Source organism: Oryx dammah, unplaced genomic scaffold (genome assembly GCF_014754425.2).
Source record: "Oryx dammah isolate SB20612 unplaced genomic scaffold, SCBI_Odam_1.1 HiC_scaffold_19, whole genome shotgun sequence".
Classification (NCBI taxonomy): Eukaryota; Metazoa; Chordata; class Mammalia; order Artiodactyla; family Bovidae; genus Oryx; species Oryx dammah.
In genome coordinates, this window is record NW_024070203.1 from 71,158,273 (window position 1) to 71,172,297 (window position 14,025).

At 37.1% G+C, this 14,025-nt stretch overlaps 1 long non-coding RNA gene across 1 annotated transcript in view; it reads left to right on the plus strand.

Annotated features, from left to right (window-relative positions):
- The window catches only part of LOC120878952, a 68,698-nt gene extending 60,417 nt beyond the window's left edge, over positions 1 to 8,281 (plus strand). The window contains exon 4 of the long non-coding RNA XR_005724675.1: positions 8,202 to 8,281. This is a non-coding gene — a long non-coding RNA (uncharacterized LOC120878952). The remainder of the gene's footprint in view (positions 1 to 8,201) is intronic.
- Positions 8,282 to 14,025: the final 5,744 nt, after the last annotated feature.

Consider the following 14,025-nt stretch of genomic DNA (forward strand, 5'->3'; position numbering starts at 1 on the left):
GTCAGCATCTGGTGAGTGAAGCTGAAGTACCATCTAGGCATTAAGTAAAATATTCTTATCAACTACCAGTGGTATGTCTTGTATTGCATTCTGGCAGACCCTGACATAGAAGAAATTCTCTGAGTGAATGTGTAGCTTCCTTAAACATTTGGATATAAAATCTGGGAGGATATATGGGACAGAGGACCAACTATAAACCCACACATCTGTGGTCCTCTTGCATTTTATTGAGTTGCTTTACAGGGAAGGAAGCACAAACATTGTGAGAAGGGAAAAGTCTATTAGGAGGAGAAACTCACATTGCTTTTCATTTCATGGTTTTCTAGGTAAGTAATTATGTAAGACCACTGAGAGGGGAAAATGGCACTTAATCATATGTATTAAATATACTGTATTCAGGGATTTTTTTTTAATGCCTTGGCCAGGTAAAGGCTACAGGGTTTAGAGATGTTAACCTATGCTTGAAGCTTTAATAGCTAGGCCAACTTGAGAGCAATCTTATCATTAACAGAACTTGGAACTACAAGTCTGAATCCAGGAAGCTCTGAAAAATAATATTTATCATTACCACAGGTCTTTTAATGAGAGAGGGCTAGTGATTACGCAATTTTCTCTCAGCTTCAACCCATCTTCTTTAGTTGGCTTTGTGATGCTGGAGCTGATACTCTGTAAATTACATTTCTCCTTGGCCATCTGGCTCTCTGTTAAGTTTGGCCAAAAGTTGGGCTCTAGGGGGAAGCTGAAATATAGGAAAGGGAAGAAAGAATTTATGTCTTATTATTTACTTGCTATTCCTATCAGTGTCACCCCATCAATGTCTCTTCTCCCTATTTTAGAAACAGTTTGTTCCAGCTCTCAGATTCTTCTACCATTCTCAGAACCAACCTCATTGATTCTAAGATGTGCGCACAAGCTAAGTAGCACTCATCCCTCAGAGGTCTGGGTTTAGGCTACGGTTAGATTTCTGGGGCCCCTCCTTTAGAGTTGCAGGTTCTGATCATCGCAACCACCTCTCTATCGAATGGGCAAAGCTGGGGTTAGTAGCTGCTTCCTGTAATTACTATCTCTGTGTTGTTTTGTGTTTCCATTCTGTATGGCCAGTCTTCCAGTACTAACCAATGTGCGTGCATGCATGCTAAGTCGCTTCAGTCGTGTCCAATTCTTTGCGACCACGTGGACTGTAGCCCACCAGGCTCCTTTGTCCATGGGATACTAACCAATACTTAACTTCTCATAAGTTAATCTCCAATTGATTAACCAATTTCTTATATTAAATTATCTTTGATTAAAAAAAACTATGTGGTTTCCATTTTAGTAATTGCATTCTGACTGATTTAGAGAAGTAAAGATCTTCTGCAGCGAATTATATAAAAATCTTTTTAAAATTTGAAGTCTACCTCTTTCCAAATAATTCTTCTTTTTCCAGTTGTTAAATATCAGCCCACTCACTGCCAGCCAGCTGTCCTAGCTCATGTTCCACATCTGAAAGCTGCCATCCTGTTACCAGTTCCCCATACTCACATATGCATTTCAAAAACATGACTGTATGACTCCCTCCCTTGTGAAAACCACACACAAGGTGTTGTGTATCTGTCCTTCTGAATGTTTATCCCTCCCTTTCTTAAAAATCAGCCCCTAAGGAATTCTCATGGAAAAGGAAAATTGTCACCTTGTTAAATCTTCTGCTTCATTAAATCTTTATGCTTTTTCCATAAAGAAAAGCATAATATATACCTGTGTCAACAGAGGTATTTTCTTCCTATCTGTGCTCTTATTTTTCCTTCTCATTGGACAAATAGGATCCTCTTCAAGGGCTTTTTTATTCCATCTGATCCATTAGCAGCCCTCTTAGTAAATGTAAGAGAAAAGACATAAACATTAGGAGTGAGTCTTTGTTTTCATAATTCTGTGCTTCCTTGTTACTAAATAAGCCTCTATTTTCCCCTGCCTTATTGAGACGTTAATATTACTAGATTCATTAATTATAATCTGTAATGCTATACCGGAGGTATCCTGAACTTACTCATAGCTAGAAATTCTTACCATTTGATCAACAGCTCCCCATTTCCCCCATCCCCAGCCCCTGGCAACTAACATTCTACTCTTAGTTTCTGTGAGTTTAGTGCTTTTTAGGTTCCTTATATAAATGAGAACATGTATTTCTCTGTGTCTGACATTTCATTTAGCATAATGACCTTCTGGGCCATGTCACAAAAGGCAGGATTTCCTTCTATTTATGGTTGAATTATGATATAAATATTCTGCACTTTCTTTACCCATTCATCTGTTAATGTATACTTAGGTTGTTTGCATATCTAGGCCATTATGAATAAAGCTACAGTAAACATGAGTTGCAGATATCTCTTCAAGATAGTGCTTTCATTTACTTTGGAGTTATACCCAGGAGTGAAATTGTTGGATAATATATTAGTTCTATTTTTAATTTTTTGAGGACACTCCATACTGTTTTCCATAATGGTTCACCAATTTACATTCCCATCAACAGGGCATATGAATTCCCTTTTCTTCACATCTTTACCAACTCTTGTTATCATTTGTCTTTTCGATGATAGCCATTCTAACAGGTGATAACTCATTATGGTTTGGATTTACAGTTTCCTGATAATTAGTAATGTTAAGAATCTTTTCATGTACCTGTTGGCCATTTGTGTATAGTCTTTGGAAGAATGTTTATCCAAATCTTCTGCCCATTTTTTAATTGGATTTTCTTCTTGCTGTTGAATTAAATTGGTTATATATTTTCAATATTACCCCTTATCAGACAGGTGGTATGCAAATATTTTCTGTAGGTTGCCATCTATAGGTTGCCTTTTCATTTTGTTTATTGTTTCCTTTGCTGGTTAAAAGCTTTTTAGTTTCATGAAGTCCTATTTATTAATTTTGCTTTTGCTATTTGTACTTTTGTGGTCATATTTAAAAAACTGTTGCCAACAGGAATCAGGAATATTGCTCTATGTTTTCCTTTAGTAGTTTTACAGCTTTGTATTGTACATTTACGGAGAAGGCAATGGCACCCCACTCCAGTCCTCTTGCCTGGAAAATCCCATGGACGGAGGAGCCTGGTGGGCTGCAGTCCATGGGGTCGCTAAGAGTCGGACACGAATGAACAACTTCCCTTTCCCTTTTCACTTTCATTCATTGGAGAAGGAAATGGCAGCCCACTCCAGTGTTCTTGCCTGGAGAATCCCAGGGACGGGGGAGCCTGGTGGGCTGCCGCCCATGGGGTCGCTCAGAGTCAGACACGACTGAAGTGACTTAGCAGCAGCATTGTACATTTAAGCCTCTAATCCATTTTCAGTTGAATTTTGTGTATGGTGTGATATAGGGGTCCAATTTTATTCTTTCATGTGTGATTTTCCAGTTTCCTCAACACTGTTTATTGACTAGACTAGCTTCTCTTCATGGACTATTCTTGGCTTCCTTGTAGAATATTAAATGACCCTTTGTTGTTGCTGTACTTAGTTGCTCAGTCGTGTCTGACTCTTTGTGAACCCATGAACTGTACCCTGACAGGCTCCACTGTCCATGGGATTTTTCAGTCAAGAATACTGGAGTGGATTGCCATATCCTTTTATGGGGTATTTTCCTGACCCAGAGATCAAACCCGTGGCTCCTGTGTCTCCTGCATTGCAGGAGAATTCTTGACCTGCTGAGCCACTGGGGAAGCCATTAGTTGACCCTCTGTGAGGGCTTATTTCTGGACTTCTGAGTCTTTCCCATTGATCTACGTGTCTATTTTTATGTCTGTATCATACTGTTTTGATCACTATGTTGTTGTTTCAGTTCCATTCAGTGGCTCAGTCGTGTCTGACTCTTTGCAACCCTGTGGACTGCAGCACGTCAGGCCTCTCTGTCCATTACCAACACCCAAAGCTGGCTCAAACTCATGTCCATTGAGTCAGTGATACCATCCAATTACCTCATCCTCTGTCCTTCCCTTCTCCTCCCACCTTCAATCTTTCCCAGCATCAGGGTCTTTTCCAATGAGTCAGTTCTTCACATCAGGTGGCCAAAGTATTGGAGTTTCAGCTTCAGCATCAGTCCTTCCAATGAATATTCAGGACTGATTTCCTTTAGGATGGACTGCTTGGATCTCCTTGCAGTCCAAGGGACTCTCAAGAGTCTTCTCCAACATCACAGTTCAAAAGTATCAATTATTCAGCACTCAGCTTTCTTTATAGTTCAACTCTCACCTCCATACATGACTACTGTAAAAATCATAGCCTTGACTAGATGGACCTTTGTTGGCAAAGTAATGTGTCTGCTTTTTAATATGCTGTCTAGGTTGGCCATAGCTTTTCTTCTATGGAGCAAGCCTCTCTTAATTTCATGGCTGCAGTCACCATCTGCAGTGATTTTGGAGCCCAGTAAAATTAAATATAAACAGTATGAAAAGGCAAAATGATATGACCTTGAAAGATGAACTCCCCAGGTCAGTAGGTGCTGAATATGCTATTGGAGAAGAGTAGAGAAATAATACCAGAAAGAATGAAAAGGCAGAGCCAAAGCAAAAACAACACTCCATTGTGGATGTGACTGGTGATGGAAGTAAAGTCTGATACTGTAAAGAACAATATTGCATAGGAACCATAGGAATGTTCAGTCCATGAATCCAAGTAAATTGAAAGTGGTCAAACAGGAGATGGAAAGAGTGAACGTCGACATTTTAGGAATCAGTGAACTAAAATGGACTAGAATGGGCGAATTTAACTCAGATGACAATTATATCTACTACTGCCCACAGTAGTAGAAATGGAGTGGCCATAATAGTCAACAAAAGAGTCTGAAATGGAATACTTGGATGCAATCTCAAAAATGACAGAATGATCTCTGTTTGTTTCCAAGGCAAACCATTCAGTATCACAGTAATCCAAGTCTATGCCTCAACCAGTAATGCTGAAGAAGCTGAAGTTGAATGGTTCTATGAAGACCTACATGACCTTCTAGAACTAATACCCCCAAAAGATGTCCTTTTCGCCATAGGGAACTGGAATGCAAAAGTATGAAGTCAAGTGATAGCTGGAGTAACAGGCAGATTTGCTCTAAGTTTTGTCTGACTCTTTTGCAACCCCTTGTACTGTAGCCCACCAGGCTTCTCTGTCCATGGGATTTTCTAGCTTTGTAAAATAGTTAAAAGTCAGTACCTGTGATACATCCAGTTTTGTTCTTTCCTCACAGGATTGCATTGGGTATTTAGAGTCTTTTGAGGTTGCATATGAATTTTAGAATGACTTTTTCTGTTTCAGTAAAAAAAAGTGCCCTTGCAATCTTGATAGGGATTATATTGCATCCATAGATGGTTTTGGTGGGTATGGACAGTTTAACATTTTAATTTTTCCAATTCATGAACATAGGATACCTTTCCATTTATTTGTGTCTTCTTCAAAATCTTTCATCAATGTCATAATTTTCAGCATATATGTCTTTTCACCTCCTTGTTCAAATTTACTCCTAGTAATTTATTGTTTCTGATACTATTATAAATGAGATAGTTTTATTTCTTTTTCATAGAATTAATTGGTACTGTATACAACTCTACTGATTTTTGTAGACCTGCAACTTTCCCATATTTATTGATTAGCTATAACCTTTTTGTTGTTGTTATTGGAGTCTTTAGTATTTTCTATATAATGTCATCAGTACACAAAGTTATATTACTTCTTTCTTTCTGATTTGCATAACTTTCATTTTTTTTTTAACCTGCCTTATTACTCTGACTAGGACTTTAGTACCATACTAAACAAGAGTGGTGAGAATGGACACCCATCTTGTTTCTGTTCTTAGAGGAAACACTTTCATCCTTGTACTGTTTTATGATATTAACCATGGGCTTCTCATATATAACTTTTATTATATTGAAGTACATAACTTCTATACCAACTTTTTTGAGAACTTTTATTACAAATGGATATTGAATACTTTCAGATCTTTTTCTGCATCTATTGAGATTATCATGACTTTTGTCTTCCATTCTATTAAAGTGGTATATCGAATTTAATGACTTTTTTGTATGTTATACCATCCTTGAATCCCAAGGATAAAATCAAATTGCTTATGGTATGTGATCCTTTTAATATTTATGTTTAACTCAATTTGCTAATATACAGGTGACAGTTTTTGTGTTTATATTCATCAGGGATATTAGTCTGTAGTTTTCTTGTGCCTTATATGTCTTTAGTGTCATGGTAATGTTCATTTTGTAAAAATTTGGGAGTGTTCACTCCTCTTCATTTTTTTTTAATAGTTTGAGAAGGATTGCATTATTTTTCTTTAATGTTTTGTATAATTCATCAGTGAAACCATCTGGTTCTGGACAATTTTTTTCTTGGAAAGTTTGTTCTTCAAATTATTACTGATTCATTGCCCTTATTTATTATTGAACTGTCTAGACTAGCTATGATTAAAAAAATCTACAAATAAAAAAGTTGAGAAGATGTGGAGAAAAGAGAATCTTCACACACTGTTTGTAGGAGTGTAAATCAGTTCAGCCACTATGAAAATAGTAAGGAGGTTTCTTCAAAAACTGAAAATAGAACTACTATATGATCCAGTATTTTCACTTGGGTAAACATCTGAGAAAAACAAAAACTCTAATTCAAAAAGATGCATGTACCCCAAGTTTAATAGCCTCAGTATTTATGATAGCTAAGACATGGAAGCAATCATGGCATATTACCTAGTCCTGAAAAAGAATAAAATACTGCCATTTGCAACAATGTAAATGGACCTAGATAATATTGTGTTCAGTGAAATAAGTCAGAGAAAGACAAATATCATATGACATCCATTTTATAATGGAATATTAAAAAAATACAAATTAAAATATATACAAAACATAACAGACTCACAGATATTAAAAAAGAAATTGTGGTTACCAAAAGGGAGAGGGAAGGTAGGAGAGACAAATTAGATGTATGTTATTGACAAACTACTATATATAAAATAGATAAGCAACAAGGGTATACTCTACAACACAGGGAATTTTACCCTTTATCTTTTAATAACCTATAATGAAATATAATCTGTAAGAACACTGAATCAATATGCTGTACACAAGAAACTAACATAACATTGTAAACCAACTATACTTCAATTATAAAAGAAAAGGCTTATTCCTCATGAGTCAGTTTTGCTCTCTGTATACTTCTAGGAATTTATCTGTTTCTTCTAGGTTATCCAGTTTGTAGTTCATAGTGGTCCTTTAAGGTCCTTTATTTCTGTGGTGTCTTATAAAGTTTCTTTTTTCATATCAGGTTTTATTTATTTGAATATTCTTTTTTTAAAAATATAGCTAAAGTTTTGTGAATTTTATCTATCTTTTGAAATGAGTTCTTTGATGTTTCTTCCTAATTTTGTTAGTCCAGCTGCTTTTGGGTTTTTGAATACATGGTAAAGTGGCCAGTCCTCTAGTTATTAATTCACTGATTTACATTTTTTTTCTATAAAAGCAATTTCTTGATCAGAAACTATGCTGAGTGGAATATTATATTAATGGTTAAGGCTATCATCATGTCCATAGATGAGATGATGCGGGCAAAAATTTTGTTTGTTGAAAAGTCAAATCTATCTTTACGGTAAAGGTCTATTCTCTAATGAGGAGTGATTTCTGCAAACTTTATGATAGAGAGAGCCCAGTGTAGCTGATCGGCCACCACTGGCCAGGTAATCTACTAGGGAATAACATCTTACTGGTGATTTAACTTTGGCCTGATATTGGTAAACTGGGTACTTACTTAATGTCATTGTTAGCTAATCATTGGTGAAAGGAAGCCCATGTTTTGGGGCACAGAATAATATCCATTCTATTACCATGGTTCTTTTTCCTGGGCCCGGTATGTTATCACTGCAGTAACTGGTGAGAAAGACTGACTGGTGTATGTAGAGTGTTCCACAATGAGCTTTCACATGGGATAGAATCTCCTCATTCTGAGTCTACTTCAGGAAATCTAATCACAAAATTTTCCCCTACAGAGGGGCCTCTACTTTAAAAGTTTCTACTTAATTTTTTATCAGCTTTATAAAAGTCAGTCCCACAATCACAATGGTAAGCAACTTATATACACTTACAACCATTCTGTACCCATATAATCATTCTGTTTTTTCACTTTCAGTACAGTATTTAGTGAATTACCTGAAGTAGTCAACATTTTATTATAAAATTGGCTTTATCTCACCCATAGGTTAATGTAAGTTTTCTGAGAACATTTGATGCTTTCAAATTGTGGTACTGGAGAAGACTCTTGAGACTCCCTTGGACTGCAAGAAGATCCAACCAGTAAATCCTAAAGGAAATCAACCCTGAATATTCATTGAAAGGACTGATGCTGAAGTTGAAGCTCCAATATTTTTGCCACCTGATGTGAAGAGCTGACTCACTGGAAAAGGCCCTGATGCTGGGAAAGACTGAAGGCAAAAGGAGAAAAGGGTGATAGAGGAGGAGATGGTTAGATAGCATCACCGACTCTAAGGACATGAATTTGAGCAAGCTCAGGAGATAGTAAAGGACAGGGAAGTCAGGTGTGTTGCAGTCCATGGTGTCACAAAGAGTCAGATACGACTTAGCAACTGAACAACAACAAGAGGCTAAATTACGATATTCAGTTGGGGCCTCCTTGGTGGCTCAGATGATAAAGAATCTGCCTGCAATGCAGGAGACCTGGGTTCTATCCCTGGGTTGGGAAGATCCCCTGGCAAAGGGAATGGCTACCCATTCCAGTATTCTTGCCTGGAAAATTCCATGGACAGAGGAGCCTGGAGGGCTACCGTCCATGGGGTTGCACAGAGTTGGACACAACTGAAGCAACTTAGCATGCATGCACAATGGAACAGCAGTTATGTATTGCAAGGAAATGTACCACTATGTGAATAAAATATTTGCAACCTGAATTCAAACTCAAGTATTGCTTTATGCAAAGGTTAAATTGGCAAATGATAAAGAATACCATTGCCTAAATTCAAAGTTAAAAGCAATAGTGAAAGGTATGAATATGATCAAATAATGGTCACAAATGTCTATCCTATCAATCCATTGTCCATTGATGTGGGCAGTTATGGAAGTACTGTTTTTCCATATTGAAAACTGCTTATGAGTACAAATTCGAGCACAAGTAAAAAATATAAACATGTCATCGAGTCTATTCTATTCTAGCAAAATCATTTTCATTATTTCAAGTAGCTTAAAGCCTCAACCTATTATTACCTGATATTACAAAATATGATTTCTAAAGTTGAAGATACTCAAATTTTATTAGAAGGCTACCTTACCCTGTCATTTAAAGTGAGCGTGAACACACTCAAGCTACATCACATGGTAAACGTGTAATGACAGGTTGATTCTGGAAGAAGTAGCAAAGTTCATATAATCTCCTCAAATCCCATTATCCACGGTCATCCTTAGGCATTTAGGTATACCATGACAGAAAACACCATGTCATGGTTTCCAGGACCACAAAACAACAATGGTCTATGCATTTTAAGGCACAGGGGGGCCAGGGACTATTTAGGAACCTATGTGTTGGGGTTTAAGATATTTGGGGACTAGTCAAGAAAATATACAATCATGAGGTGACCACCACACACATACTTCAGTTGGGCAACACTTTGACAAGGTTGCATGTGGGGAAAGTCCTTCACAGCATGAGAGTGTCCAGAGGCTATGGTGGGACCACCATCCAGAAGCAGAAGAGAATAAGAAGACTTCCAGGAGTAGAAGGCTCAGAGAGGGAGCTTGCATGTCTAGATGGTGCTCTGGTGATACTGCTCAGCAGTACAACTGGGAGTGCCTAGGTAACAGCAGAAGAGCTTAGGGACTTAATAGCCCTGGACTTTGTCTATCTATTGCTAGCAGATGCTGGGTTCAGTTGTTTGTGGAGTATGCAAAACCAGTAAGCTTTAAATGGCTAAACAAATGCTTATTTGGTCTAAAACAATTGCATGTACAAAAATTTGAGTTTGGTGTTGATGGGCTTTTGAACTAATGAATGCTAGCCTGCTGTGAAGAAATTAACAACCTAGGGGTCAATACACAGAGGCCATCTTTGCGTCATTTACATAACACTGTGCTAACTTCTGGAGTTCAATGTCCTGTTTCAGAGTGATCTTTAATAGTCCTAAGACCTGCCAAAGCAGCTCTTTGAAGAGACTAAATGAAAGTCTGGAGACAACTAGATTTGACGTTCTAGTGTTTGCTTGCCGAAGAGTTTGACCCTTCTTCAAGACAATTCTTTTTTCCTTTGTTAATATACTATTAATTAATTAATGATGAAGAATTGTTAATATACAATTGATTGTATTGAAAATTCCATCTGAATGTTTCAACAGAAGAAAAATTATTTCAAGGTCTTAATACAATAAAAGAATGTGATAAGACCAAAATTCAAATGTTATTTGAATGAATAAAGGAACAGGGATTTGTTACTATTAAGCTGACCTATTCCACCATTCAGCTTTTGAGAATGATGTGTAGTAAGGTTGCAAATTTACTTACATTACTACTCAGATATGCAAAGAAACTATAGATATTTCTTTGTAACTGGTCTATCTTTCTTTAACTTCTCCCTTCCCATTTCTAGGAGAAGAAAAAATAAACTTTCTAAGTGATATCTTAGTCTTTTCCAGTTTAGACAGAATTTTAAAATTTTAAATCATCTCTATTGGGTAACAACTTGGTGAGTTTAAAGTCTAGGTCCTTTTCAAATATAAATCTCCATGGCCCTTCAAATTCAGTTTGCATGCTCACCAGAGCTTCCAACCTGTGCCTTTGGCTAAGAGAATGACTAATTTTATGTTTTGTCCTGTCATCTTTCTTCTTGAGTTGACATTGGCCAGCCCTCTTCCTTGGGTCTTCATAACAAAGAAGTACTAACAGAAACAGTCTACCAGTTGGGGAATATCCAAAAATGTTGTTCCTCTTCCACACTCTCAAAAATTTAGCATCTGCCAGGGCAGTGAAAGGAGTTCTTTCTGGTTTCATTTTCAGTCTAAAACTTCAGAAATGCCAGTTAAGACTACTAAAGCCTTACTGCCATCCTTGACAATCTGTAATTGTTAAGTTTGGTTTTCTAATTTATAAGATGTAATGAGTAAGAAGAGACACAGTCTCTGTAGAACATATTTCAAATGGGTCCGATCCACAGAGGTTTGGAACTCAGTGGTCTCAAGCTGACACAGTGTTAAATTTTTTTTGACAACAAATATCGGATCTATCTTGGTTTCTTGGATTGGATGGTGGGCTCAATGAAGCTTGAATATTGAATTCCAGCTTAACTTTGGTTAAGTGCTGATTGAATTGGAGTTTCTTAAAGAAAGGTAGTAGCAGTATCTAGGTGAGGTATATAGTGATACGACTGCATGGCCAGAAAAAGGAAGCAAACAAACAGTAACGCTGATGAGGGTAAATTCCAACCTGTTTAAAATACTTTCCTCCATTAGAGCTATGAGATAACGTCTGCAGAATAGAGAGAACTAATATTGACGACAGCTCCTGCCTTTCACCTACTGTCCTAAAGAGGTACCATCTAGATCTCTCAGACTGAGAGTTGAGAACTTTGAGTTTAATGGTGATTTTAAAATTAAAATAAAAAATAAAAAGGAGATTATAAGGTAATTCCAACCAGAGGCACCATTTTCTTTCTCTATAAATAAGAGTGATGTTTAGGATGAGCAGTACAAAATAAAAAATATATCATCAAAATATTCATTAGGAAAAGGTGGTCTAGAAAAGTTCCACTGTCTAAATTCAAGGCTTTCTGAGAAGAAGACACTAAAGAATTTCAAATAAATGGGATAATGTCAAAGTCCTAGAATTTAGGGAATCCCCAAGAAATCAGGGAAAAATAACAGTCTGTATATAGACATACACACACAAACACACACACAATTGTTTTTCTATAAACCAAATTCATATTTCTGGGATTAATTTTAAGGGCATGAGAAGTTTTAGGATCAGACTTCCAAAAAGTAGAAATTATCAAATACCTATGCTAATAAGAACACATTAAAGAAATGCCTTCATATATCTAAAGATGAGAGTTGATTTTTGTAAGAGTGCAAATATCAGGTCAGAGTACCCATAACAATTAAAGATAAATACTGAAAGGATTTCTGCTTTCATCATTTCATCCCACAATGATAGAATACTAAATACTTTTTAGAGAATACATGGTTGCTATAAGCAGTTTATATTTAGGATATTCCCAGGTTTCTAAGACATTCAATGGCCAATGTTAGGAGTTGGGCACTGCAAGTGAAGTGGAGGAAGTTCAGAGGATAATCATAACTCAGTGTCCCACCAACCCCATCCTCTTTAGCTTCTTGAGATGTGTAGGAAGATATGGGGGAAGACCGTTAATCTGTTACTGCTTTGGTGGATTATGTAACTCCTGCCAATCATTGGCTGATTCTACTTTCCATTATCTATAGGACTGCCATCGCTGGCTGCCTAGGGGCAGTAGTCTGTCTAAACAAGGAGAGAGAGCACAGAGCAATATCTGGTGCTGGCTATATTCTGTCTAGGGGTGACATCTAATAGTCCATCCACAAAATATATCTCCCAGCCCTAAAATAGGTTAGCACTGATAAGTTTGGGGACTATGTATATAAAGTGTTTTTAGAAGTATATATTGACAATAATTAATTTACTATGTACTCAGCACAGATAACATAGGAAAAGCTTGGGTGGCCATGTGAGTCCTGGGGTCCCAAAGAATCAGACATGACTGAGCAACTTTCACTGATAAAGTACAGCCACAAAGATGTACATCTCTTCAAGGCCCCTTCCCAAGGTCATTGATATTATCTCCAGGGAGCTATTTAGTCATTTGGGAAATCTCAGGAGGATAGTGTCTACTCGAACGGAGGGATGGATGAGAGCTTTGAGCAGTCTCCCAAGTTGAGCCTATTATAGTTGTCAATTGTGTCCCCATATGCAATTTGTCACTGTTTCAGTCAGGAGTAGAAATGGAGAGAGAGAGGTACAATGTCCTGAATGTTTGTTGAAGGAAATCTTAAAAACAAAGAAACAAGGGCTCTGGCCTGAAATTCTTAGGATTTTATCCAAGGGCATCCACATGTTGGTATGAAAATAGAATAATGCAAATCATGAATTGGGGTTACTTGTTGAACTATAGGTTACCGTGCTCTGAAAAAGGTCAGTAGAAACAATTAGGGTTGCCCCCATGAGAGTATTGCAAGATGATGACATTAGCTATATTCGCAGGGAAAGGAGTTTAGAAGAAATCCAGGAAATGACTTTTTTTCCCCTCCAGAATGCAGAGGACATAAATACCAAAATGTAAGACTCTTCAGTGGGTTATGAACACATTATGACACAGAGGTTCTGTACGTTATAAGTGCCATCAATAACGTGAAAGGATCCATTAGATTAAAACATGCAGCACCCTATTAGGTATACTATTAGAAAGATCCTGGGAGGCAGATCAATGCCTAGCCAGTAGTTATCAAATTTTAATGGGCATTAGAATCATCAACCTGAGGGATTATTAAAACATATTTCTGGGCACCACCCTTAGAGGTTCTGTTTCAGTAGTCAGGGAGGGATCTTGAGAACTTGTGTATTTTACAAGTTCACAGGTGATGCAACTCCTGACTCTCTATGAACCACAACTTGATAACCCCTAGTCTGGATTCTTGCACCACTAGTTAGCTGAATGGCCTTAAATAAGTTATACATTTTCTGTACTTCATTTTCCATGCTATTTTTTAAGAAGAAAAGAAATCAATGAAATCTATTCAATCTCACAAGTTTTATGTATTATACAACTATATTCATATTAAAGATTTTCTTGGTGAGAACATAGGAAATAACCACTGATGAGCTCTCAGCAAGTTCCTACAGATTTCATCCTCAGAGCCACGGTCAAGTACTTTTTTATAATGTGTGCGTAAAAAATGTAACATAAACAATGTTTAAACTCAGCCTCAGTTCAGTTCAGTTCAGTGGCTCAGTTGTGTCTGACTCTTTGTGACCCCATGGACTGCAGCACA